The 26,651-nt window shown below is 46.8% G+C and overlaps 1 protein-coding gene across 2 annotated transcripts in view; it reads left to right on the top strand.

Moving 5' to 3' along the window:
* The window catches only part of LOC147418821 (zinc finger protein BRUTUS-like), a 94,670-nt gene extending 68,401 nt beyond the window's left edge, over positions 1–26,269 (top strand). Inside the window, exon 14 of one of the 2 annotated variants that reach the window (XM_086506211.1) lies at positions 25,718–26,269. The gene's annotated coding sequence lies outside the window, so the exon portion shown is untranslated. The remainder of the gene's footprint in view (positions 1–25,717) is intronic. The other variant, XM_086506210.1, reaches the window with a different exon arrangement.
* The last annotated feature ends 382 nt before the right edge of the window (positions 26,270–26,651 follow it).

Here is a 26,651-nt window from a genome sequence, read left to right on the forward strand (position 1 = left end):
TCCATCCACTTTGCATCCAATGGAGGATAGTTTTTGAACTTAACCAAGAACCGCCTAATCACTTTACCTTTTATCTTTCTATCCTTGTGTGCCAAAATCTGTCCTTAAACGAGCATCTCCTCGCTTTCCTCCACTTCGGGTTGCTCAGCAGGCTCCTCATCATCGGGCACATCGCCTTTAAAAGGCTTCAATAGACTCACTTGAAATGCATTTTGAATCTTCCAAGTATCGGGCAACTTGAGTCTAAAGGAGACATGATTTATCTTCTCTTTTATCGGGAAAGTGCCATAATACCTCATGCTAAGTTTTGGAAAAAACCACTCCTTTCCCTTTTGTTTTCTTAGGCGTGTCTTTTGAAAATGTAAGAGCACCCAATCGTCTTTCTTTAATTTCAAATCGCGACCATGTTGATCTGCTGTCTTCTTATGTCGTTCTTGAGATTTCTCTAAAGCCTCTTGGACCTTGGCAAAAGCAAAGTCCCTCGTGTACTGGTCGGCTTCAAAATTCTTATCTTGGGTCTGGGGAATGTTCTGATCTACCAGCTGATTCTCTTTTTTCCTTTCTTTCCTTGTGCCTTGGGACCTGTGGGTAGCGTCTTTCGCTTCCCTTGTCCATTGGCACATCAGAGTCAATCATTGAAATCCTAAGACGCACTGTCCTCTGATTCTTCTTTCTCTAGAATCCTTTGATGAACTTGCATCTGATTCGCTTAATTCGTCGGAACTCTCTAATTCTCCAGAATCTTGTGATAAGCTATCATCTGGTTCCCTTGATTCATTCTCTTCAGTGGTAGACTCTTGCCTTTTTGAGGTGGATACTATCTTGCCCGTCGCAGAAGTCAATGAGCCGGCATACATTTCAAATCGTTGCTTAGCCATGTCCCATAAGTCTCTGAATGGAGTCAGACTTCGGGTTTTATGCATAGTCTTGAATCTCTTTAGCAAATCATAGCAAAACCGCTCAATCTAGTCTTTCAAAAGAATCTTCGACAAGTATCCCAAAACCTTTCGTATGTGTTTCTTTGCGTAACAACAGAGTAGATCACCATGCCTGCACCGTTCTTTTCAAGTAAGATGCCGCCTTTCGCTCCCTGGAATCTTATGAGAACCACGCTCTAGAGAAGGCGACGTCAAACTGTTGTTCAAACTCAAGGACTCAATGGGTGTCCTGGTAGCCTGAAAAACGTCTGAAACCGGACGGCCTGACTCCCGTCCTTGAACTCCTTGGTTTGTTGATGTGGTCATTATCAAAAGAGGACGAGCTCTCCTCCTCTGAACTGCTAGATGGCCTTCCATGCCTTCTAGACCTTTTTTCTGCTTCAAACAAATCTTGTCTTAGCTGCTTAGAAAATTGAAGCACCCTCGAAGGTTTGAAATGGCGCCTTCCCCGTGTGTCGTTGTAGGCGAACTCCACGAAGGGAAAATAGTTTTCCCATTTAGTCTTCTGATCCGAAAAGAAGACTTGAACAAATCCAAAAACCATTGAATTGTCTATCGTCTGTCTGTGTGTGGAACTGCAATTGCGTGCCAATATTCTCCCAGATTGCCATCCAAAACAACTAGTAGACCAGGGATCTTTGTCCGAAAGAATGTACTCAGACATGCCAATATTCGAACAGTTTTGCCAAAGGATCGGGCTTAACTATCTTCTTTATTGTAGAATAGTGAGCCTGCTAATTGAATCTATTGATGACTGTCCAAAGGCCATCATGCCCACTTTGAGTTTTTGGGAGACAAAAAATGAAATCCATTGCAATGCTTTCCCATGGGCGGGTGGGAATGGGTAAACGCTGCGTTATGCCTGTCAAACTTCACCTTCTGTCATACTAAACAACTGCGTGCAAAGTCCACATCTTTCTTAAGTCTCAGCCAAAAGAAGTAACGCGTTTCCGGAACGCCCCCCCCCCCCCCCCCCCCCCCCCCCCCCCCCCCCCCCCAAAAAAAAAAAAAAAAGCCGGAACGGTAAGTTTAAAATATGCTTAAATTAGGTTGGATGCAACCTATATGTTAGTAGAGAGCCATACACACCCATTAGTCCAAGTAGAATCCTATTTAGGCATGCTCTGCAATGATTCTTCAGTCTTACGGCCAAGGCTTACACGCGATTGGGCAATACACAATACATGAATTGGATCATCCTTCACAAAAGCATCTTGATTCTTCATAGAAAGAACATTAACTCACAGTTGAAGAATAGAATCTAGAGTCCATACTCTACACAAAAGCTTGGAGGAAAAAGATGATAGATCATAGATTATAAAGATGGCTTACAAGGCCAGCCAAGGCGCTACAAAAAGACATGTAGAGGCTAAGAGTGCTAAATAACAACTGTAAGAGTCAATAGGTGACATGTCAAGACTCAATTACTCATATGGTAGTGCAATACAAAAAGGGGGCAAAGCCGGCGGCCACAAAGGAAACAAATACCAAAAACCAATGAGCAATGAGTCATGACTCATACTTGAAGTTCACCTCTAGGTAGGGGCAGAAGAGCATCCCCCCTCCCAATTTGTAGTGGAGTCCTGGACGTCGTGAATATCATCCAATCCTCCTGCATAGACTCATCCTCATGTGTAGATCCTCCTGCCTCTCCAAGCACCTCTGCCTCCATCTCCCACTGTAGAAAGGGATCTGTCACTTTGGATGTTGACTTGCAAAGCATTCGTAAGTTTGCATTGACAAAAACAAGGTCATTTGCTTTTTCCACTCCAAGTCGGTTCCTCTTTCTAGATGCAATGTGGCTAAATACACTCCACAATTGCTCCAAGCAAGAGGTGTCACAAGACGAGCACCACGTGCCAATAGAAAAGAACAGACTGAACAAACTTTTAGCACTTCAATAACAACTGAATTGAAAGAGAGAGAGAGACGACACGGAGTGGCGGAATTCCACCCCAGTGAGTATTGGCCCCAAACCTTGGCGTCCCTTTCGGTATTTCTTTATATTGTATCAACATAGTACAAGACGGTACTCCAGACTTTGCACCTTCTCCAGGAAGCATGTCAGAGAATGAGCCCTAACCTCATATTTAAAGGCCCTTGGCCTAAAAAGCAATTACAATGAAAAGCCTTCAAAACTCAAAAGCTCCTGGTCCAAAAAGCAATGCCAAAAGCTGCTAGCTTTTTGTAAATCGCATTGGTGTCCGTACAGTAGGCCAGGTGTCAGCCCGCCACGTCAGCAAATCAGGGTTAGGGTTAGGATTAGGGTTAGGGGTTCGGATTTTAGGATTAGAGTTTTTGGCAGAATTAGGGTTTTTGATTTTGGGATCAGGGTTTCAGTAGAATTAGGGTTTTGAGGGGAATTAGGGTTTTTGATTTTAGGGTTAGGGTTTTTGATCTTAGGGTTAGGGTTTTCAGTAGAATTAGGGTTTCGATACGTCAATAGTTTGTTACAAGAGGAGCTAACCGCTTGGCTGAGAATGCGGACGGCAAGTCGTTGAAGATTGGGACCATCTGAACCATTTTCTTGCCACCACAAGACGGAGGAAATCTTGGTGCGATCAATTTGGGCATCGACTGTCCCAAATGATCCTCGCATATCCCTGTAAAATGCAAGCTGATCCTTTATCTTGCGTTGCATGTCACGTTCAGGGTGAAGTTTCTTCAAGATGGTGTTCCAATGTGTGTTTACCTCCGAATCATGCTCCTGCCCTGCACCCTGGAACTCTGGGTCCAACACAAAAGCTGCACCATGAAGAGGTGAACTATAGGCATTCCACTAGCTACTGCAAAGCTCTTTGATTTATTTGAGCCTATCTTGGTCTTGCTCATACTCTTCAAGGGCCTCGACCATGCGATCCATTGCTTCATAGACCTTGCCATTGCAAGGTTGCATACCATCCATCACTCTAAGCAAGTGGATCACTGGTTTCACCATTTTGTCAATACTCTTTAGGGACTCCCAGAACTCGGGATCCTCCACCTTCCCTGTACAAATGATCCCTGCGACTGTACTTGCATGAGTAGTCTGAGCAAACTTTGTACTGATGAAGAGCTACCTCACTGCACTGACACTCTACAAAGCGGCTCACCATTAGATAGTTGTAGGCGAAGCGGATCTCACAATACTTTAGAAGCACTTTACCCCCTGACCGCTTCAAGAACTCGGCTCGAAGTATGTTGTGGTTGTTGATGAAAGCAACCACCTTGGACATGGATGCAATGAGAGGCTCTATCCAAGGTAGTTTACCGAAATCCTTCAAGAGGTTGTTAAGGCAATGTGCCATGCAAAAAGACATCGTGATGTGAGGATAAGTGCCTTCCAAAATAGCTCCGGCTGCCCTGTTTGATGCCTCCCCATCGGTGACCAGACCTATCACAAGGTGCGACCCAATGGTCTCTATGGCGGAGGCCCACTCACCCACAAGGACATCTGCTGATTTTCTTGTCTCCGTGGTGTCATGGGAGTGGGCAAAATATACCTCCCCTTTGGAATAGGCAACAATGCCGTGGATGTACCTCCTCCTAGTGTCGCTCCATCCATCCGCAATGAGGGTCAAAAGCAGAGTCCCAAAAGCTTTCAAACTCAAAAGCAATTGATTTCCAAAAGCTGCCAGCGCTAGAAACTGACCAAAAAGCTGTCAGCTAATTTACGAAAAATCCGTTCCATACGGCCTATCAACGCAGAAAGTAGAGCCTCCATAGTACTGTCCGTACGGTCTGCCACGTCAGCGGGTCAACGCGTTGTGCGGGATTCCCTATGCTGTTGCCACGTCAGCCTGTCGACGCTTTCTTGGAATTCCGTATAGTCAGCTGTGTGTGTGTGTGTGTGTGTGTGTCCGGGGGCTTGCCACGTCACCAGTTTGTGACACAATCTCCTCTTGAGGAACTTGTAGAGAAGGGGTCTAAGAAGAAACATTGCCGATGAGTTCACATCGAAGACGACTCTAGCCCTTCTTCTGCTTCTTCTTCTTCTCCTCCCTCCTCAAGTGAGAAAGATTGATGGGAGTTGAGAAAGTGAAAACATCAAAAGTGCAAATCCAAAAGGAGTTGCAAAGCTATTGACGTTTAGATATCGACGCCAGTTCTTTTCTCAACTCTGATTCCTATACTTTTGGGAATGTTTTTAACAAAAAGAGGAATCACATGATTGGGGAACCAAAGTACCACAACTTTGAACGGAGAAAGGGTAAGAAGGAATTCAAGGATGGGGCAAAAGTATAAAGTTCGACACTTCTCCGGACACAAGGATAAACTCTTTCATTTGTATAGCAGTTTGACACCCCTTGTAATGGGAGGGCACCACATGCCAAGTGAAAGAATAGATACAATAGACTTTGAGGACTTCAATACAACTGAAGAGAGAGAGAGAGAGAGAGAGAGAGAGAGAGAGAGAGAGAGAGAGAGAGAGAGATGTGAAATGAAATGAAATGTTATATTCGCGTCTTCATAAGGCCAAAATGACCTACGAGTGAATCTGATACAAAGTCAAAGTAACAAAATGAAATGACAAAATGATAAAATGATAAATTAAAGTACTATGGGATCCTAAACTGGTAGGTGTGAACTAAGCACCTAGCTGGGATAGTTAAATCACAAGTCACAAGAAATCTAGCAACGGTCGTTGGCGGATCTCATCAATCTCCTCCATGGACGGTAGTCTGACCGGGCATCGTGCATGTCGGGCCAAAGTGATCCGAATCCTTTGATGTAGCCTCCGTCGATGCTGTGCAGTCCTCCGCAGTCGTGGGTGTCTGGATCTCCCCAGCTCAATCGCTCGATCGATCAATGTGCCTCTGGTGTGAGGCGACAAGATGTGTTGTGGTAGTAGCTCCTCTGGGTGTCCAGTGTTTGCTCTAAAGAAGTCTGTGATGTGTCTCTGAGACTGGCTAGCCTCTCCTCTCATTAGGCTCTCTCTGTGTCTGCGCAACTCGAGCAGGAACAAACCCAGGCATCTCTGATCCTGGTACCTCATGACTCTGGAGAGTGGTCCAAAGCCCTCTCTGAACAAGCAGTGGAAGCAGCCTCGTATCTCGTAGTAGACGGGGCAGTGGCATGTGTAGTGTAACCTGTCTCAGGCTCCATGTCACACAGGGTGCATGTCCTGGCCTCTGCTGGCACTCCGCTGTATTCCCCAGTCTCAATCCGCAGCTGGTGTGAGGATGTGCGTATCTGGCCAATGGCACACCGTATCCCATGAGACAGGTGGGTGTCCATATATCTGAGCCTCGTCACAAAACCGTCCGCCGTAAGCTGGAGAAGATGCTCTCTGTCGAAAGCCATCTTCATGCCCAGCTCCTGTGCTGGCTGTACCTATGTCCTCCTAGTGTCTAGCTCAATCAGGTCCTGTCGGATGAGCATGGTGGTCTTGGACTGTGTAAGAGTCAGAGAGGGTGCATCCAGTGAGTACTGGAAGGGGGGCAATCTGTCTACACTGAATCCATGTGCCTGGAACCATGACGTCATCTCCCCATACCAACATGCTGTCTCCTTTCCTGGCTAACTGTCGAGAGGACTCATGTGCAAGGTGGGCGTATCTGTCTCTCGGAAGTTCCCACAAGCGGTGTAGGAAGGAAACAGATGTGGTGAGCGCCTCAACTACTAGTGGGGGGGTAGCTAGCTCTGCTCGGATAATGGCACGTGGTATTGAAGCCTTGGCTCTAACGAGCCGTGAGATCATAGAGACTAGAGGCTTCTCCATGTCCCCCCATCCATCAGTACGACCTGTTCTCCCGTGATGATCCAATGAAGGCCCCCATATCTCAGCTCCATAGAGCAATACAGAAGCCACCAAAGTGTCAGAGAGCCAGAGCTTCCTCTGAGGCTCTTGAAACTGAACCTGTGAACACGTTTCCCCAATGCTGAATGGGCTCTGGTCAATGTAGTCTCTGTTGCTCTCGTCAAAGAAAATGCTGGTCCACTAAAAACCACTCCAAGGTAAGTGTAAGCATTTGTATATTCCACTGTGTCTTGGCCATATGTGAATGCGGGCGCTGACCTCCTGATCCACTGTGGGGTGGTTTTAAATACCATAAACTTGGTTTTACCAAGGTTGATAGACAAGCCACTCTCATGGGCAAACCTATGCAAAGCATCCAAGTGACGTTGCAATCCCTCGGGAGAGTCGGAGATCAACACAATACCATCAACGTATAACAATAGCCGAATCCATGTCCCTGCCAGCGGTGCACCTCGATCACCATCTCTCTCAATGTAGTCAGAAACCTCATCCACATACATACCAAATAGATTAGGAGAGAGCGGGTCCCTGCTTCACCCCAATAGTGGAGTGAACCGGTATAGATAGACCCTATGAGGTGCGTACATGCCCTACTATTGATCTGTACAGTGCCATGATCCCCCAAATGAGCTTTGTGGGTACTCCTATCTCCTGTAATTTGCGCATCAATCTAGCTCTGGGTACTGTGTCAAATGCTTTTCGGCAGTCCACAAAGCTACAATAGATCCGTCTCCCACGGGATCTCCCTTCCTCGATGATGGCCCTGAGTGTCAAAATATGGTCAAGAGTAGAAAAACCTCTCTTTTGAACCCTGCGTGTCCAATAGTACACATTCCCTCCCTCTCTGCCCATCTATTCAGCTGCTACTCAAGAATGGATGCGTACAACCGTGCCAATGTGTGTCCCATCATGATAGTGCGATAATTTCCAGGCTCCATAGGGTCTCCTGACTTGAAGATAGGTACGATCGTAGACAGGCTCCAAGTATCAGGCAAGCCCTCACACATGGCACGGTTAAACCTAACTGCTAGAAGCTCTGCTAGTAGATCTCTGGCATGCATGAAATGCTCAGCCACTAAACCATCATGATCATATGCTCTCCCAGTCCTCATTCTATTAATGGCCTTCTTCACCTCTCAGCGGTGAAAAAGGCACATGGGTGGGCATGGATTGGGGGGCGGGGGGTCGGGAAGGGGCTGCTGTCCTGAAATTGTGTACAAAGATGATGCGTACTGCAGTGTAACAGGGAACGGGGGGAACACAGCCCAAACGTTCCGAAACTGCGTTTTGGACGAGTCCCGTTCCCGAAACGGAGATGGGAACGGAACGCCGTTCCGGAATGGGGTGTAACCGGAACGGTGTTCCGGAATGGGGGGAACGAGGTGGAACAGTGAAACGCGGGGCGGAATGGGCAAAAGTAGGCATTTGGGGTAAAAAAAAGTCGGCTTTTGGGGCAGATTTGGGGCTGTTCGGGGAACATATTTGGTGCAGTTTGAGGGCAGGTTAGGGGGCAGTTTTGGGGTTGTTTAGGAGTTTATTTGGGACTAAGCTGAATGGAGGTGATTCAAGCCTTACTTTATGTAGACCGTTCCCGCCTCGTTCCCGTTCCGCCCCCCCCCCCCTCCTCCCCGTTCCCGTCCCGTTCCGGACCCTCCCGTTCCAGTTCCCAGTTCCCGTTCCGGGTAACTATGGTGGACTGACCCTAGGTCTCTGTAGAGGTAATGGCAAGGGGGGGGGGGAGACTGCTCATGAAAGAGCCTCCGTACCTCACGCGAGTCCTGACTCAAGAATAGTTGGTATAGATCCTGCTCTAGTCGAGCCAAAAATGCCCTCTTCTTCCGCCGCACTAGGCGTCGGAAGTCAATCTGTGACTGTCTGTGTGTGATGTCCCCCAAAAGCACTTCCCTTTGAAGTCTAGCTCTAGTCTGACGGCATTCCTCATCGTACCAGCTGTTCTGATGCATGCTCCCAGAACGACGTCTTTGCTCAGGCTGTGTGTGTGGGTATGCCTTTGCTGCTACATCATGTAATGTCTGTGTCAGTATGGTAGTAAGCTCCTCCAGAGGTCGCCCCGGCTCCTCAGTGGATAGGCGCTTGTAAATCCCGTCTATGTATACAGAATCCGTCTCCCGCGTGAAGGTGTAGCGAGTAGGGGCTCGTGGAATGTGTGCTACATTGAGTTGGAAAGAGATGGTCATCGACACAATGGCATGATCCACTACCACCCCAACAGGTCTAGGCTCAACTGTGAGATCTTGTATACTAGATATGAGGCTCGGCTGTGCCATGACATAATCTACCGTGCTGGCTCCATGTCTGTGTGGAAAGCATGTGAAGCCTCCTACATTGGGAAATCTCTGTAGGCCATTCAAGATGGCCAATCCATGTGCAGTCCCCATGTCTATCAAGTGCCGTCCATACTCGGTATGTTCCCCATCTTGTGATATTCTGGATAGGCCCATCTCAGCAATATTCAGCTCTCTCAGCATCTCCTCTGAAGTATCATAAAATATTGTCTGATGATGGGCAGTCCTAGCATTGAAGTCCCCTAGAATGATAATGTCGCCATCTCTAGAGAATTCCCATATGTCATCATCCATAATAGAGAAGGGGGACTGTCCTTTGGGTGGTGCATATACTCACGTACTCGGGGGAAAGTAGCAAATGGCAATGTAAAGATATCTACCAGTCTCTGCTCTCAATGTCACCCACATGTACCTAGCTTGCGCATCTCTACGAGCTATATGTATCAATGGCTGCAATTCCTCCCTGAATAACACTACCACTCCTCCTGAGCCCCGCCCTCTGTGCTCTAATCGTGTCTCTTGTCTACAAACTGTCTCCCATCGGTATCCACCAATGTGAGGCATAGACTGCCCAGGGGCCTGATGTGTCTCAGAGTAGAAGATGATGTCTCTCCCAGTAAAACTCTCCTCAAAAGCACCCACATCAAGACGCATAGATCCATTACAATTCCAAGTAGCAACTTTGAGTGTGGTCCCATAGGTCTCACACCGTCATGTGGAGCGTGGCTCCAATATCACGACTCTTCCATCTGGGTAAAAAGCGATCTTACCTTTTTCCCTTGCCGCTCTAATCTCTGGCATTACCTCCTGCATATGAGCGGTTTGTGAGAGGGTAAGATCATCCCCGAGAAATATGCCCGTTTTCTTAAGAGTTGGTCTCTTCTTCAAAAAGTCCATCTTTGCTTCCATGGAGGAAAAACGAAGGATGAGTGCCCTTTTTTTCGAGGTTTCCCCCTTGCTCCCATTTTTCTTGTTGCCCACTCTCCATGCTCTTGAGTGCATCGGCTCATGAACCCCCTTCAAAGCTATGAGTTCTTTTACCTCTTCGTCCACATTATCTTTGTCTTTAAGGCCGCAAATTCTCACATGTAGAGAGCACACACGCCTTCTTTGCTCCTCTTCTAGTGTCAGGTTAAGTATGGTGGGTGTGGACGTTGTTGTTTCCTTGCTTTTCCCCTTCTTGGCAACCTCAATCCATTTCTCGGCCTCATTTGCCTTCTGTTAAGTCTTTGTGATAACGTCCACCCAAGAGGTCGTCATTTCTTTGTGTTGCCCTTCCCCCTCTTTGATGGCTTGCACTTGTTCTTTGATCGTGTTGAGCTCTTCTATTACTGAAGGTTGCAATTCTCCTTCTTCAAGCGTATTACGTGAGCATGCCTCGGCGAGCTCCTTCTTGAGCGTCTTGGGCTGTCATCCGATCTCCCATTGCCGCGATCTTGCTTTCTTGGGCCGAAACGCGATCCTCGAGCATTCTTATTGTCCCTAATAGTTGGCGGTTGATATTGTTAATGGTTTCGACCATTTCTTCTTTGCACTTTGAAACTGCATCTTCTAAGGGGTCGGCCTTATCATTTTGCTTCCTCATATTTGATTGATGTCAAAAATGAGAAAAAATTGGCCTCCACGCACAGATGCTTCCACATTATGCATTCATGTTCCATACTAAGCATACATGACGCATTTCCTTCAATTTCTGCAAAATACGACCAAGCGACAAAAAACCTCATTTTGTGTAATTTTTGCAATTTCCTGTCAATTCTGCAATTTGAATTTCTGCAATTACTGAATTTCCTGTAAATTCCCTGAAGGCCTGCGATTTTTGATTTTTTGATTTTTTGATTTTTGGCGAACTGTCTGCTGCTGCTGTACTTGTAGGTGGGGGGCAGGGTTGGGGGGGGGGGGGGGGGGGGGGGGGGGGGGGGGAGGGTGTCTGTGGGCAGCGCAAGGGTGCAGCAGTGGGTTAGCGTGCAGCTTCGTGAACAAGAGGGCAGCGCGCACGTGAGAGTCCACACGAGACATGAAATGGCTGAGTTTCATTTCGAGGTAGCAGTGGTCCCAAACCTTGGCGCCCCTCTCTGTATTTCTTTATATTGCTTCAACAACAGGCTACACCTTCTGGGACTGTGCTTTGGTTTTCCACGAGTTAGAATGCTACGAGTTTCCCTTAATACATATTTAAAGGCCTTTGGCCTCCCCAAAGCAACTACTATGAAAAGCATGCAAATCCAAAAGCTACTGGTCCAAAATACGGGCTAAACATCAGATGGTTGCAAAACGCAAAAGCAAAAGGCCCAAAAACTATTGGTCCCAAAAGCTGCCCAAATGCTGAATGCGAAAATCCGTATTGTGTGCTAGGTCAGCCTATTAGCGTGATTTACGGGAATCCGTACTGCCTGCCACGTCAACAGTTTGCTAGCGAGGGTCCGTACAATTGTGCCACGTCAGGGGGTGATCATGACGCGTCACCATTTTGTGACATACCCCCCTCTTGAAAGAATTGTAATTGCCCTTGATTACGCCTGCAAAACAGACAGAGGCCACAAACTAGTTTAGCAGACACTGACTCTAAGTACCGACGCACTAGACATGACACATCTAGCACTTGTACAAAGACAACAATCACATCACTTCACAAGACATCAAAGGACATCACATGACAGATCAATCAATCATTAAAAAATTCATACCAAATTTCAGACCATGACTGCGAGCAACGTATTTAGTAATCGCATCAAGTACCATCCTGGACCTCACTGATGTTGGATTAACTAATCCTTATTGCGATCATGTCTATAGAGATTTTCAAGACCGAAATGCTGCAATCATTTCGTCTTTTTGTTCATGCACTCAAACAAGTCACATGAGAGAGTTCAAATCATTCATATTCAAATTCAGGAATTCCATTTTATAAAGTCATACAACAGAATACTATCAGCACAACAATATCCCTGAAATCCAAAGGAAAATTAGTGACTCTATTTCATCCAGGCAATTTGTGACAAAGGAACGGAGTAACTCCCTTCTTGTGTAGTCCCGTCTGTGTAACAGACTTGGACACTCCAAGTGAAGAATCAACCGCGACAGCACCAAATAACCACTTCAAAACAATTCACAGATCACAATAGATTTGCACTGGCCCGGCGGAGTTCCGTGCCTAGAGATATTGGCCCCAAAGACTGGCGCCCCTTTTGGTATTTCTTTTTATATTAATCAGATCAAAGTACAAGAGAGTGGTTAGGGTTTCACTTTCAGACTCTGCGTCCAGATGCTCTGAGAAGCGAAGCTCTCACCACTTATTTAAAGATACAAGGGACGCCCAAATGCAGAGCCCCAAAAGCTTTTAAAATAAAAAGCATCAGTTCTCTCTCTCTCTTAGAGAGTCTAAAAATTCGCGTCGCTCATCATTTTCAATTTGTTAAAAAAAAAAAAGCCTCTGTGATTTTCAGAAATTAGGGTTTCTGGCAGAAATTAGGGTTTGCAGGAATTTTAGGGTTTCTGCTGTCCGTAGCCACGTCATCACTTTGTGACATACCCCCCTCTTGAAAGCATTGTAATCAACCGCGATTACGCCTACATTGTTCTTTTCTTCAGGTCAAAACATATTCAACCTTTATCCATCGTTCAGTTCTCCCAAAAGAATGAGTAAGAAAACTGAAGTTCATCAAGTACAATCTCTAAACCCTTCATTTATCAAAGTCGCTTTCTCGGCCCGGTAGTTAACCTCGGCGTAGTTCTTGTGGTACCAAGGGATCCTCAGTAGAACGTCACTCGCGTGCCCTGAACACCCGTGTCATTGCAAACAAAATTTGCCAATGCTTGGTGTAATGGCAACATCCCATCCGGGTGCCAGTCGAACTACCTCTACCTGTGGCGTCAGTTTGTCGGGCGTAATTCCAAATCGAGCCGCCAATTCCAAGTGAAAAGAAGTTGGCCTTGGCTCCTTCAAAAGAGCTTCCTGATCCTTCACTTTGCCCCAAAAGCGCAAAGTTTGTACTTTCATTCATTAGATTCGGTGCAGGTCCCACGCCATGTGGTACCAGTTCTACTTTTCTATATGCCTTTTCTGCCACATTCCTCAGCTGCTCTCGAACTCTCAGACCTGTCGTCGTCTTTATCATTCTGTTCTTTCTGTGCCTTTTTAGGGCACTTCGCGGAGATATGTCCATGTTCCCGGCATCCAAAGCACTTCCCCTCTCTGATGAAGCGAGCTCTCTCCTCAGGAGTAAGCTTGGGTTGTGTATCCTTTTTCTCTGGGTTGCTCTTTTTCTTGCTACTTTCATTCCAAGAAGTCTGTTCGACTCGTTGTGTCATGGCCTTAGGTAGGTCAAACTGCCAGAGTGAATGGCAAAGCCCCGCTTCGCATGACTCATCAACTCCTGAATAGAAGCTGACTTCTGTTCCAAGCAGTGATCTCGGATCTCTGTAGGTAGACCCAAGGTAAACCGCTCAATCTGTTCTCTGAACGAGATCTTCTTGAATGAAGAGGCGGGTAGAAAAGAGCTCCAGAATCTTTCACAATAAGCATTGATTGTATCTTTCTTGGTCATCCGAAGATGGTTCCAAGCAGCTCGTATATCTCGTTCATATTCTTGCGTCAACCAAGAAGAAATAAAAAGCTTCTTAAATTTCAGCCATTTAACTGGCGCACTCTTGTTAAAAGAAGCGTGGACCACCAAGTACGAGCATTTCCCTTAAGGTAAGAGGTAGCTCTCCGAATCTTGGAGTGCTCTCAATAGTGTCCTCACGCGAAAGCGATGTCAAACTGCTGTATAAAAGACAAAGCCTTTGAAGCATCTGAGTATCCTGAAAAGTATCAAACTTGATCGAGTGGCCACCTTCCTTAAACTCTCGGGCTTTCTTGCTTTTATCTTCGAGAAAGTCATACTAGTTGGCTTTGTAAAAATTCTTCTTGTTCGCATAAAAGTTTCCATGATCAGAATCTGAGCTGTCTATAGACAAGTCCTCAGTAGAACTGTCAGTCTCTGGGCGAGATGTAGCCTTCTTTTTGCCCTTTCCGAAGCTTTGTTTCTTGCTTCGCTTTTTACCTTTTCTGTCTTCTTCGCTTGAATCTGAAGAGCTAGAATCTGAAGAGCTAGAAGAACTGTCAGAGGAAGAAGAAGAAGAAGAACTGGGTACTCCTTCAAATTGAACACGCTTCTTCTGTTTCTTTGCCTTGTCAAATGTCGACTGACGACCCAAATAACCTGGAAAGTCAGTGCTTTTCTTTTGCTTTTTGCCGTGCTTTTTGGCTTTCTTTTGGGCGTCAAAAAAGCTGAGCAATCCGTGCATCAACCACGTTCTCCAGTTCCTTCTCCGTATATTTCTTGGAGGTAGAAGGTTTCTTGAGAGCGGGTTTCGGGAGTGGTGTTGTGGTTCTCTGCCACTCCATCTGTACCTCTTCCAAAGAGGTCTGGTTCATATATTTTGCCATCTTCGGGTCCTTGGCAAAACTGAGCATCATCTTCGTTGCATCGCCGATCAATTGACGACGCGTCATCTCTCTTTGCTGTGCTTGAGTAGGCCGAGGCGGGCGATACTCTCTGCCAGAATCTTCGTTGTGATCCTAGCCCGCATCTCTAGATGCAGAGGGAGTCGGCTGATCCTTGCATGGAGCCATAGGTGTCGCGAAAAAAAATTTTCGGGGATCAAATTTCCCGTAGAAGAGAAATCGGTTGTGCTCTGATACCACTGTAACAGACTTAGACACTCCAAGTCAAGAATCAACCGCGACAGCACCAAATAACCACTTCAAAACAATTCACAGATCACAATAGATTTGCATTGGCCCGGCGGAGATATTGGCCCCAAAGACATCGCCTCTTTCGGTATTTCTTTTTATATTAATCAGATCAAAGTACAAGAGAGTGGTTAGGGTTTCACTCTCAGACTCTGCGTCCAGATGCTCTGAGAAGCGAAGCCTCACCACTTATTTAACGATACAAGGGATGCCCAAAAGCAGAGCCCCAAAAGCTTTTAAAATAAAAAGCATCAGTTCTCTCTCTCTCTTAGAGAGTCTTTTCTCTTTTTTTTTATATAAAAAAAGCAAAATTCGCGTCACTCATCATTTAAAAAAAAAAAAAAAAAAAGCCCAGAATCTGAGAAGTATCTGCTAGGTCGTGCTCCTCCATCTACTTCACATCCAATGCCGGATAGTTCTTAAATTTTACTAACAACTGTCAAATCACTTTACCTTTCACTTTTCTTTCCTTGTGTGCCAAAATCTGTTCTTGAACGAGTATCTCCTCGCTCTTTTTCCACTTCGGGTTGCTCATCAGGCTCCCCATCAACTATCTGGCAAAGAATGTGTGAAGGATACATCATTTATCTTCTCTTTGATCTGGAGAGGGCCATAATATCTCATGCTAAGCTTTGGAAAATGCCGCTCCTTTCCCTTTCGTTTCGTTAGGCGTGCCTTCGCAAAACATAAGAGCACCCAATCATCTTCCTTCAACTTGAAGTTGCGTCGATGTCCTTCCGCTGCCTTTTTATGCCGTGCTTTAGACTTCTCAAGAGCCTCTCGAATCTTGGCAAAAGAAGTGTCCAAATCTCTCGTGTATTGATTGGCTTTAAAATTCTTGTCTTTAGTGCTTAGAAAGGGAGGGACCTTGTTAGCACCTCGATTACCTCAAATGGCGCCTTCCTCGTCGAAGAGTGAACCGTGTTATTGTAGGCAAATTTCACCAAAGGTAAGTATTTTTCCCATTGAGTCTTCTGATTAGAGATGTAAGACTTCAATAAATCCAAAACCATTGAATTGGCTCTCTCTTATTTCCTATCTGTCTACGGGTGGAATGATGACGAGAACTGCAACCGCGTGCCAATGTTCTCCCAAATAGCCTTTCAAAACAAACTCGTGAATCGGGGATCTCTGTCCGAGACTATGGTCTCAGGCATGCCATGCAACTGAAATATCTGAGCAATGAACAGTCTTGCTAAATGGTCCGGCTTGACTGTTTTCTTTACTGGAATGAAGTGAGCTTGCTTGCTAAATGTGCCAATGACAGCCCAGATGCCATCGTGCCGACTCTATGTCTTCGGGAGATCAAATATGAAATCCATTGCAATACTTTTCCAGGGGCGGGTGGGAATGGGTAAAGTCTGGAGTAATCCCTGTGCCTTATGCCTGTCAAACTTGACCTTTTGGCATACTAAACAACTGCGAACAAAGTCGTCCACATTCTTTTTGAGTCTCGGCCAATAGAAGGAACTCTCCACACTCTTCAAGGTGGTATCAATGCCGCGGTGACCCGTTAATGGCACTCTGTCAAGACCTTTTTCTCTAAGGCTGTGTAACACACAACATCGTTTTCTTCATCAAGTAGCCATCCCGTATGGAATACCTTGGTGTGTCTCCTCATTCTGTACTCGAGTAAAAATGTCCGCAAAGTCAGGATCTGTGGTGTATTGGTCAACCATATTCTTGAAGCTTCTGCGATGAATCGCGGGAATAGCCAAGACTAGGGGCTTTGGAGACAATGCATCTGCACTAAATTTTTCAGTCCCTGAACATGGACAATTTGAAAGTGAAATTGTGACAAGATGTTAGCCCATCGCATCTGCTTTTCCGAAAGCTGCTTCTGTGACAAGTAGTGTAGACTCTGATGATCTGTAGAAACCGTGAAGTCGGCTCCGAGTAAATAGTGTCGCCACTGTGTAAGAGCACGGATCATTGCCAACAGCTCTTTCTCATAGATTTGTGCCACTAATTCTGGCGTTGAAAACATTTTGCTTTCATAAGAAATCACTATGAACACAAGCATCACACAAGCCAACACTGGTCCAGTAGTCGGTTTTTTCGTAAGTGTTTGAAAAGCAGTCACCTCTGTCGGTCCCCACGAGAAAGGGACTCCTTTTTGAGTCAATAAGTGCAAAGGTGAAGCTATCTCTGCAAACTTCCGAATGAACCGTCGATAATAAGAACACAAGCTGAAAAAGCTTCGAACTTCATGAACATTCTTCAAGTCAGTTCAATCACTGATAGTCTCGATTTTGGCCGGGTCCATCTATACTCCTACTGTTGAGACGATGTGTCCCAAGAAATGTATCTCCGGCAAGAAAACTCGCTCTTTTTCTTTTCCGAAAAAGCTCCTGCTATTAGTTAATGAAACTGCCCATTGGGCTACAACCACCTCTACAAGAGAGGGCTACAACAATCATGATGGGGAGACTCTCCCAATGAAAAAACAGCATATGTACAATGAGGCTAAATCAAGAGATGGGAGGAGGGAAAAGCCACATAGGTGGACAGTAGTGCCATCTGAGTACACCTTGGACCATGGTGAAGAAAGGCCCAGGACGCCAGAGTTGAAGGAAAGCCTCTCTGCGCTCTCGCATGCGGTCGGAGCTGCCCTGGAGTCTCGAGCTGTCCTCTGAGAGTATGGATCAGCTCTAGCCAAAGGACAGTCCCAAAGACAGTGACGCTTACTCTCCACAAGATGGTCACAAGCTGCACATGCGGCCGAGAGACCACTATGTACAAGCCAGCTCCCAACTGCTGTAGCTCTGTGTGCGACCAGCCACTGAAACAAAGTGACTTGCCTCGATTGTCTGGAGTCCCACAACCTCTCCCAAATAGCTGCTAAGAACTCAGCTGTGAGACCCTCCTCTTGCCAATGAGGTGCTGCAGCAGGGCGAGCCTCTCTCTGTGCTGCCAGTATGTGACGTCCCAGTCGAACAGTGTACTGAAAGAAAGGGACACCTAGGTGGTCTACAGAAGAGAAAGGGTCCCTCCAAAGCCACTCTCCAGGATCCCATTGTACTCGTGCCGGGGGACAACTCTCCCAAGCTCACAGTCTCCAGTGGCCAGTCTCAAGACCTACTGGGTCAGGATCTATGACACAAGTCTTCCCACAGATGCCCACCACTCGGATCCTCTGAAAACAGCACTCTGCAACATGTGGGGCCTCTACTGCAACTTGGTGTAAGCGCCCCTCACCCTGTAGCTCGAAAAACAGGGAGGGTACAGTCTCTAAGCAAGCCCGAACAGAGATGAGAACCTCCAGTCGCGTGAAGGCTCCCATCCACCTGGGCACTGTTGACTCAAGGGGTGTGAGCCACTCAGTTGGTACTGCCTCGGAGATGTCCTAACACACGCTCTGCACCCCTCTGATGCCCTGTAGATGAGGACTCTGAAGCTCCTCTGACAAGCCTGAAAATTGTAACCAGTCACCTAGAGATCGTGCTGGACCTTCTGCCATGGGATCCTAGGAAACATGAGGCCGACTGCCAGCCAAGTGGCCTCTCTGAGTGCTAACCATGGGGTTCCAAACAAGGGGCTGTCTTAGGCGCTCCTCTGTGCAAGTAGGCTGACGCTGCTCCAGGCCTCGCCGCAGTTGCTCCCAAGATCGGAGCAAACTTACAGCGAAACGGTCCTCCAGTCTCCTGCTCAAGCCAACTCTGCGCATCTCTGTGAAAATCCATCTAGTCCAGGGTCGCCAGGGGTATCCAGCCTGAGGCACCCTAGCACTAAGCCGCTGAAGCAAGAACTCCTTCCAGGGCTCCTCATCTGGAAGAAGTACCTGACGATGAACTTCCCAAGAAAGGGCTCTGTTCTGCTGTGCTGGGTCTATGATCCCTAGCCCTCCGTGAGAACAAGAAAGAGTGATGACTTGCCATGCCACTTTGGCCCGGGCTATCGAAGTGTCAGGCTCTGACCTAAGGAAGTTCCTGATCAGCCTCTCAACCTGGTTGATACAAGAACTCGAAAAGATCCAGCAAGAGGTGATGTACCACATAGTAGCCAACAACACGTGGTTGGCCACTACGACTCTGCCTGCCAGAGAAAGACGCGCGGGACTCCAATGTAACAACTTCCTCCTGATAGATGGGAGGAGAGGAGCAATCTGCTGCTCGGGAGACAAGACTTGACAGCCCAAGTACCAAACAACAGTCTTGGGAGGAATCCACCTGAAACCCTCTCGTGGCATCCAATCAGGCATAGGAGCACTACCGACGGAGAAAGCCACGGTCTTTCCCAGTTGATCAATGCGCCAGATGCACAACAGAAAGTCTCAAGAGCCTGCTCACACCTGTGAAGGTTGGCCTCCTGGCCATCCAAGTACAAGGCTGAGTCGTCTGCAAACTCAGCGTCCAACTGCTCATCTCCCCAAATAGGAAGTGCTAAGCCACGCAAACCAACCTGCAGGAAACCAAAAACCTGCTCATCGCCTCAACATAGAACAGAAAGAGGAATGGGGCAAGAGGAAAGCCCTGTCTGACCGAACGTGTGAGCATGAAACGATACCCTCTACCTCTTGACAAAAGTACGTGACTGTGTGCCCGTCTGTACAAAGCTGACACCCCTCTGATCCAAGCATCTGAGAAGCCCATGCTACGTAAAGTGCCCTCCAGAAAGTCCCAGTCAAGTCTGTCCTAGGCCTTCTCAAAGTCGAGAAGAAGAATCACTTGATCCTCGCCACGGAGCTGCGCTAGGGTAGAAGCCTCCCAAAAAGTAAAGATGTTGTCCAGGATACTACGCTCCTTGACAAAACCTGTCTGAGTCCCATGTATGATGCTCTCTAGAAGTGGCTGAATCCTCAAACTCAAAGCCTTGGCGAGAATTTTGTAGGCTGAGTTGAGGATGGTGATGGGGCGGCCCTGTTGAATCTCATCCAAGGAGCCACCCTCCTTGGGAATGAGGTGGATGAGGCGCTCAATCATGCTGTCAGGCATCTCTCCTGTGTGCAGGATGTACTAAAAGGCACTACAGAGATCTGAGCCAAGCAAGTCCCATTACTCCAAGAAAAAGCTAGGAGTCAAGCCATCCTCACCTGGACAGCTACCACGTGGGAGTGCACTTATGGAGCTTCTCTAGTTGAAGAGACAGCTCAAGCCTCTGGCGCATCTCCTCAGTCACAAGACAAGGCATCTATGCCCACACCGCTCTCTGCATGCATCCTGAAGCTCTGACTGAGGCTCTGCAGACAATAGATCACGGTAGAAATCAATGGCTACTGCACGCATGTCCTCTGGCTCTGAAGCAACTGACCCGTCGGGCCTCCTCAACTGAGTGACCTTGGCATGAGAATGCCGAGGTCCCACTGCCTCAAAGAAGGCTCCTGTCACTCTGTCACTCACTTGGGTCCACTGAGATGCCTATCGATGGAAAGCAAACTCATGGCGTCCTCCTCTGTGCTGACGAGCTCCTGGCGAGCCTATTGTAATTGCTCCTCCAATAAGGACTGTCTGGATGATGCTCGTGCTTCCTCTGCAGGGAGGCAATGCCCCGTCGAAGACGCTGCTGCTCCTCTCGTTGCAGCCAAGCGAGCCGAAGACTCCTGGAGAAAGAGTCGACTAAGCTGAGCTAGTCCTGAAGCCACTCTATCAGTAGGAGAATCGTGCATGTCTAAGCTCTCTGTCCACAGAGCCTCCACTCGCTCTCTAAGCGCCGAGTCCTGCAAGACCCTCTCTGGGATGCGAAGCACCGTGCTTCCCCTCCTCTGTCTATCAGTCACTGTAAGGATCACTGGAGCATGGTCCGAAAAGGAGGTCCCTGCTAGAATGCCTACTGTCCCACCCAAGTCACAGAAGTGGTCACTAGTGTAGAAATGATCTATCCGAGATAGATTCACGCCATCTACTTTGCGGTCCGAATGAGAGAAGGCCAGGCTGTCTGGGGGCCTCACAAAGTTGGAATGCTGCCACACATCTGTAACCCGTAGAGTCATACAAAACCTCTCCCAAGCTGCCAGCTCAACTCCATGCACAGTAGTATGGCTACCACCAATCCTGTCAGAGGGTTCCTCCAACATGTTGAAGTCACCCCCTATGCACCATTGCTCTGCCTGCGGCAGAGACTCAACAATCTGAGACCAAAACTCTGTATGTACACTTGCCACATTGGGCACATAGATGTTCAGGAAGCCCACGAGACAACCCTGAACATGCATAGTGATCCACTGAGCCCTGCCTGGCACAATAATCCCTCTGCCCACAATGGCCTGCTGCAAAGAATGCGCAATAGTCATACATACCCCGCCGTGGATGCATCCAGGTCCAAAAGCAGCTGACCAAAAAGTCTCATATCGTCCACGCAAAATCTGACCACAACGTCTAATGCGGCTCTCACACAGATGATGCTCCTGTATCATAAGTAGGTCAATCTCTCCTCTCACGAGGCATCGCTGAAGCTCCTGACGCAGTCGGCCCCTCTGACGGTGAAAATGAGGCCCACCTAGTCCCTGTACATTCCATGAGACAATCCTCATGGGGAGCGAGAGAGAACTGATGCTGCGGTAGCAGCTAATCGTGCTATCTTCGAGGCAGGCTTGGATGGGGAGTAATCCGCATCCGAGCATCCTCGAGATAGGCGTGACTGCAAAAAGTGTCGAACCCAAGCCCAAGTAGACTGAGCCGTGCGTGAAGCAACCTCCTCTGTCCAGGAGTCCTCATGTATGTGTACATAGCCTGGTGGGCAATGCGTGTCAGCAAAAAGGTGAACCACAATGTGTCCACCATCCTGCTGCGTTTGGAGGTGTCACAACAAACTTGGCCAAAAAGTGAGTTCTTTCTCACGGAAATACACTATCTCGGTCATATAGTCTCTTACAACCAAGTGAGTATGATCCAGGAAAGATCCAAGTGGTACAAGATTGGTCAACTTCCACTCTGGTACATATGTAGGTAGCTTTTTGGGATTGTGTTCCTATTATCGGAGCTTTATCCGAGGCTTTGCTCATGTAGCATGTAACAAACTGCTGACGTGTCGACCTACTGAAGAACGGAGCTACCGGCCGAGGGGCCTAAACCCTAAAAGGAACAAGCAACAGAAGAAGTGTCATAGAGTGATGACGTGGTTGACCGAGAGCAGAAACCCTAACCCTAATTTCTGCCAAAAACCCTAACTGCTGAAACCCTAATTCTGGAAACCCTAACCCTTAAACCTGCAAACCCTAATTCTGAAAACCCTAACCCTAAAACCTGCAAACCCTAATTTCTGCCAGAAACCCTAACTGCTGAACCCTAATTCTGGAAACCCTAACCCTAAAACCTGCAAACCCTAATTCTGCTGCCAGAAACCCTAAAACTGCAGAAACCCTAACCCTAACCCTAAGGACAGATTTCTGCGTTTTGCGACGTGGCAAGCTGTACGGATTTCCATGATTTACGCTGGCAGCTTTTTTGGCTTTGCTTTTGAACTAGAAGCTTTTGAGTTTTAAAGGCTTTTTACTATAACTGCTTTTTAGGCCAAGGGCCTTTAAATATGAGGCTAGGGCTCATTCTCTGGCATGCTTCAGTACGAAGGTGCAGAGTCTGGAGTACCGGCTTGTACTGTGTTGATGCAATATAAAGAAATACCGAAAGGGGCGCCAAGGTTTGGGGCCAATACTCTCTGGGGTGGAATTCCGCCACTCCGTGTCGCGTGTCGTCTCTTTCTCCATTTCAGTTCAGTTGTTATTTGAAGTGCTTAAAGTTGTTCAGTCTGTTCTTTTCTATTGGCACGTGGTGCCCGCCTAGCAAAGGCAAGCCAACCTTGACGACATCTCTCGAACCTTCAAGAGCCATGGATCTACACCGTCCTCTTCCGTTCCGCATTGCCAAACCACTCTCAACGAAAATTGGAATCCTAAATTGAAGGAAGACGTGGATAGGTCGGTTGCCCGATTCTTCTTCCACGACCACATTGCCTCCCATGCTTCGCGGTGAGTTTTCCTTGGCATATGCACATTGCAATCTTCCATTTTGTATTCATAATGGGTTATAACTTCTCGACTCTCGACTCTCCATACTAACACAACATGCTCTATTTTGTGTGGATAGGTCTCCATACTTTCGAACCATGGTTACGAAAATAGGGGAATATGGCTCCTCTTATGTGCCACCTTCATCGGAGAGGCTTCGCACCACCCTCCTTGACAAAGAGAAGCTTGCCGTGGAGCAAGCGACCCAAGCAACAAAGGATTTGTGGGAGACCAATGGCGTCTCTCTTCTTGTAGATGGATGGAGCGACACTCGCAAGCGGTCCATCCACGGGGTGGTGGCCTACTCTCGGGGGGAGATGTACTTTGTGGAGTCACATGATGCATCCGATAGTGGCAAGGCCGCCGAGATGCTTGCTACGGAGTGGACAAGCACCATAGAGATCACCGGCCCGGAGAATGTCCTTTGTATGGTTGCAGATGGAGAGGCGTCAAATAGGGCAGCCGGAGCTATTATTGAGGGCATGTATCCCAGCATCCATGTCACATTTTGCATGGCGCATTGCCTCAATAACCTCCTCAAGGACATAGGGAACTTGTCATGGATTTCACCCACCATTGGTGACGCCTCTCGAATTGTCTCCTTTGTGCTCAACCATCAAAAAGTGCGCCATGAATTCTCAAAGAGGAGCCACTTGTCCTTGCTCAAATATTCAGAGACAAGATTTGCATTTAATTTGCTTATGCTAGGCCGCTTGTCTACATGTGGCGGAGCCTTAAGGGGCCTCTTTCTCAGTGATGAGTTCCAGGCCATGCCGGAGTCTACATCAACAGTAGGATCGAAATGCCGAGAATGGGCCGACGACGCCGCTTGGTGGGAGGAGGTGAAGACTCTTGACGCCATGGTCAAGCCTATTCTACACCTACTTCGAGTGGTGGATGGCTTGCAGCCATGCATTGGCAAAGTCTACGAAGCCATGGATCGGATGATAGAGGCACTTGAGAAGCTTGTGCCTAACCCTGTTCAGTATGCGGAGATTCATGGCTTGTGTGAGTCGAGGTGGAATGGATACTACTCTCCACTTCATGCGGCAGCTTATGTGCTTGACCCTGAGTTTCAAGGAAGGCGTCAAGAGACCGACAAGGAGGTGAGCAAAGGATGGCGGCTTGCATTGGAGCGCCTTTAGCCTAGCAGTGACATTAGGCGCAAGATTAGAGACGAGCTACTCAACTACAGGCAAAAGAAGGGCTCCTATGGATGTGTAGATGCACAGCTTGATCGCAACAAGATTGGCTCGGTTTTGTGGTGGGAGGACTATGGAGGAGATGGCCTACATTTGTAGCGCTTGGCTGTTCGTGTCCTTAGCCAAGCATGTACCACTAGTTGCTTGGAGCAACTATGGAGTGTGTACAGCCACATTGCCTCTAAGAAGAGGAATCGCCTTGGGGTTCAGAGGGCCAATGATTTGGTGTTTGTGAGCGCTAACTTGCGCATGCTTGCCAAGAGCGTCACACACAAGGCAGATCCTTTCACTGAGTGGGAGATGGCACAAGAGAATCCATCTATGGCCGATACTCTTTTGGAGGAGCTAGAGGAGGATTTCGACCCTCAATGCGAGTCTCCCGAGCCCTCATACGTCGCTGACGACCTCGACTACGACGACGATGTGGAGATTCAGCAGGCGAGCACTTCTTGAGTTTGATGATCATTGATCACTCGACTCTCGAGTCTAGACTCTTGAGTCTACGACTCTACCTACTACATAGCCCTTTGTACTTTTTGTTATCCTTGAGGCCTCAGGCTTGTCCTAAGTCCTTTAGGCTTTTTGACTCTTGAGCCCTTGTGGCATGCACTTCTCATTTTGTATCCATCGATCATTGATGTTTTATAATTTATTAGCACATTTCAGCCTATATGACTCGTGTTCTTTGGTCTATTTAGTGTAAATTTATGGTCAAAGTGATGCTCTGTGTGTGTGGCATGTGTGTAGGTCAAAAAATGCCAAAAAAACTCTCTTTTTTTTTGCCATTCCGACCCCCGTCCCCGTTTCTTGACTTTTGCCGTTCCCGTTCCCGACCCCGTTCCCGACCCCGACCCCGACCCGCCGTCCCATGTAACTATGCATGCAGGTCCTGCATGCAAGCTCACGAGGGTGCGAGAACACTTCTGAGGTTGTCCTAAACGCTAGAGAGAGGAGTTAGCTTGTCCACATGCACATAGGGTTAGATGTGCATGTGACAAGAATGCTCTGGATCGTCTCTTCTTCTACATCCATTTATAAGATGTAAAGTCTAGGTCCACCAACTTACCAAGAGTGTGTCTTTCAACTTTGATTCCAAAACCTTCATAAATGATCATGCAATTCTCACCACGAGATTGAGAAATGCATGTGCACCTTTTTATACTATTGTTTTTCTATTGGGTGTACCATAACTTTGTGTGGGTTAAATTTTCAATGAATTAGATAAAAAACTTATTTGACTATTTGTTTTATCCGCACTGCTTGCCAGAGAAAGTGAATAAACATAGAGCTCTAAACTTGAACTATTTTCTATGGAAAATTGCCTGCAGCAAAACACCAAACAATGACCTTAATGATTTCCGCTTATAGATATAGAAATTGATTGAGGGAAAAAACCTGCAAGCAAGAACAGTTTTGTAGTGCTCAAGAACAATTGTCAATGTTGTATGCTCAAAACTTTACTATCAAATGCGAAAGCGTCAAACAGAGAAGGAATACTTGAATACATCAAAACACAAAAGATATATAAGAGGTAGAGCGAGAGACCGTTCCTAAATGTTAGTCTATGTCTAAATCTTGGTTACTGTTCGTGGTAACCGTTTTTTGACGTTGGAGTGTTATATCATCTGATTTTTTATTTTTTATTTCCTAATTATTAAACCTTATGTTACTCCTGCTATCCACGTGGCATTCTAATTGCTTTAATGCCCCTACTGTCTCTCTACTACATATGTTATATAGTGTTCTTCAATGGGTGTACTATACTTTTGTGCGGGTTACATTTTAATGAATTAAATAAAATTTCTTAAACAATGGGTGCTTAGGTTGCTTTTGTTACTTTTCTGTGCAACAGGGTTCTTGAATTTGTTAATTAGGCAATCAACAGCGAAGGGAAGGCTGAGATGAGTAATCATTGTCCGCAAGCTGATATTGTTGTTGAAAATTTGCAGACACTTCATGGCATGGGACACCTACAGTGCCATGGGATCATGGTACTTCAAGTTCGGCTACTTTGAGAGTGATGGTGAAGATTTATTCTTTGTGCTGCTAAATTGCCAAGTAATCACCCTGCTCTAACAAGCCACACATGATTGTTCCAAGTAGCTAGTGCTCTCGAAGTTTTGGGGAGATATAAACACGACTTCTGCACCATATAGCTCTGTAATACCAATTTTGTAGTAGAGAAAATTTTGTTGCTGGACTTGTAACACAGCATCTCCATGATACGGATCCTACATAGTCTGTTTATTTGCTTTCTGTGAAGAGGCATCTCATCTGCAAAAAGCTTCTACCAACTACACTGTTTCTCCAACCAGGCATAAGAGTTTAAGTTCCTCTTATTATGGTCTCTACAAATGTATATTAAAAATAGAGAATGGAGTCAGGTGCATATGTACATTCTTTATGAGGCAGATGATCTGAAGGGTAGGTAAGAGGTAATTAATCAAAAAAATTAATTTTCTGAGGACCATAAACATAGGAGAAATGATATTAGCTCCAATCTGGCTAATTACTAATCAAGTTTGACAAGAGCTCTTGTTGAATGCCAATTGCAGGGTTAGTCTTTTCTACTACCAGCTTGGACACGATATTTTGATGGTGTAAGGAAAGGACTGCTATTGTCCTTTCCCAGTAATGTGGGCGAACAAGAGCACACATCACGGGAAAGGGCACTGCATGACCTTGCCCTACACCATAATCATCTGCATGGTTTGCCAACCATTGCATGCCACCTCAGCAGCTGGTAGAAAAGTACACAGTTGACTACAACCGTAGACATGTCAAAA

This window comes from Adiantum capillus-veneris, chromosome 29, assembly GCF_014529385.1.
Source record: "Adiantum capillus-veneris isolate H3 chromosome 29, ASM1452938v2, whole genome shotgun sequence".
NCBI classification, from domain to species: Eukaryota; Viridiplantae; Streptophyta; class Polypodiopsida; order Polypodiales; family Pteridaceae; genus Adiantum; species Adiantum capillus-veneris.